This window comes from Nelumbo lutea, chromosome 2 (assembly GCF_056320005.1).
Source record: "Nelumbo lutea isolate HS-2025 chromosome 2, American lotus-T2T, whole genome shotgun sequence".
In the NCBI taxonomy this organism is placed as follows: domain Eukaryota; kingdom Viridiplantae; phylum Streptophyta; class Magnoliopsida; order Proteales; family Nelumbonaceae; genus Nelumbo; species Nelumbo lutea.
This window is the reverse complement of record NC_142685.1, coordinates 21,422,032-21,424,281: the sequence shown is the minus strand read 5'-3', so window position 1 is coordinate 21,424,281 and position 2,250 is coordinate 21,422,032. Positions and strand designations below refer to the sequence as shown.

Here is a 2,250-nt window from a genome sequence, read left to right as displayed (position 1 = left end):
ATGAGGACACATGAGGATTTTAATTTTGTTATTTTTAATATTTTTATTTGAAAATAAATATGCACATGTGAGAGAAATGAGAGTAGGAGGAGGACTCGTGGTGAGACAACCCCTCACCTCCCCTCTTTCCTCTTTCTATTATATATATAGATACCTCATAGACTCATTCATGGAGTTCACTTGCACAAATTTGAAACATCCAAATCCATTTCAGTCGTGTGGGATCAAACTTGGCAAAATAGCGATGGGCTGAACCTGAAACTTCATTATTTTCTTTCACCATAAAAAGAAAACTTCATTATTTCTAACCAATTACTTTTAATAATTCTAAATTTCACTACATTAAATAATTTTTTTGTGCAAATTATCCTGTTAAGCATACATATTCCAAACGCTCACATTAGTCACATAATATAGCGACCCCACTTCTTCTTTACTTATTCCATCTTACTCAAATGACCTTTCTCTACTGCAGCAAGTAATTACCTTGAAGCTTCTTTTCAACCCATGATGGTGATAACACTGGACTCATCTCATACTCCATAAATTTCTTCTTCTGATCAATCTTCTCTGTGTCCTGGGATTTGACCACCTTCGTTGCGCTGGAGAAAACAGCAAGTCTCCACTCCTTAAAAACTCCATCCAAGCTTGCACTGTAGACTAGGAAACCCATTCCAACCTTCCCCATCTCCAGATAAGCTGCAAGGCATTTCACCGGCCCACGATGACCCTCCAGCACTGCCAAACATGTATGAAAGCCGCAGCCTTCTTTCTTCCAAACCCTTACAGTCGTGTCCTCTGAACCACTAAACACCAATCCCTCCATGGCGTCTAAGCAGAGAACAGCGAAGTGATGACCCTGTAGAAACCCTGCATGGTTAAATCTACCTGCCGAAACCTTCTCCCTCTGCCAAACATTGATGAGCCAGAGTAGAGGAAACCAGCATTGGGAGAAGAGCTCAAGGCCAAAGCATAGACGGGCGAGAGCTGGGATTTGAGTGTCATGGTGAGCGTATGCGAGCTCTCCCCAGACACCCTCCTCCAAATCTTGATCGACCTATCAGAGGAACAGGTGAAGACGCACCCATCTTCCTGGTTGACTACAATTCCATTGATGTTGTCTTCGTGTGCAACAAACGAATCAATGCATCTTTTGTCTGAAACCTTCCAAGCTTTAACTGTTCTGTCCCATGAGCCAGTGTATAACAATCCTTCTGCATGGTAGTAAGCAAGGCAAGAGATGCAATCTCTGTGTAGTTGGGAGTTGGTCCTTGGGAACAAGAGGAACGAGTTCCGTCGAGGTAATGTTGAGATCTTCTTGGAACGAAAGCCATCAGACAGTGAGAAGGTCCGGTCCATACACGAACTTTGTAGTCCCTGCTATGAGCCGTGAAGAGTGTATTACCATGAGCTAACATGGCACGAACTTCACCAGAATTTGCCTTGAGATATCCACATTCGGTGCAGTCTGGTTGTCTCCATACGCGAACGCGGCTGCTTCGAGAGCCAGTGAACACAACTCCCCTCGAGACAGCGATGGACAGGACGTTACCTTCATTTCGGTGGAGTGAGACAAGGCAGTGGTAGAGCAGAGAAGGGGAAGGAGAGCTGTGGAGGGGAGAGAGTACCGTCCATGGTGACCCGGGACTTGGGGGTAGAAACTGAATCGTGGACACCGTAGAAGGCCTTGGGGGGCTCTTCTCATCGGACTCTGATTCTTCAGACATTTGTTCGTGGGTTCTGAAGGAATGCCGACTGGGTGATTGTGTGGTGGTCTTTGCTTCTTCATCAACGAAGCTCCACAAGGCCCTCTCGCCATAGAATTCCATGACAGAGACTGTAGATGCTGGGATAGTTGATGATGAGTGCAGGAAAGTAGTGTGATGAGCTAGAGAGACAAACCGCTGCTGAGTGCTATATTTGTAGACGTCGACATGGCTAGTTTGAAGCCATTTAAGGCATTTCAATGTTGGCATAAATTCACATTTTGGCAGTATCAAGTGGAAGGTGTGGTGGGGTGCACTACATCAACAGGGCAATTCCCCTTCGAATGCTCTATCTTCAATCTTCTGTTATTATTATTTTTTAATTGGTAATCCTAAAGAAAAGACTCTCTTGTCAGTTTTAGACTTTTAGCTTTTAGGAGAGGTTTTGATTTGATTTATTTGATTACATGTATTTAACATCTCCAAGGCAAAAGCCTAAAACCCACCATATGCATGCTTTATTTATTAGCTGCTGCTGGTTTTC

At 43.9% G+C, this 2,250-nt stretch overlaps 1 pseudogene; it reads right to left on the bottom strand.

Annotated features, from left to right (window-relative positions):
• Positions 1-466: 466 nt before the first annotated feature.
• On the bottom strand, positions 467-2,015 carry LOC148869088 (protein JINGUBANG-like; annotated as a pseudogene).
• Positions 2,016-2,250: the final 235 nt, after the last annotated feature.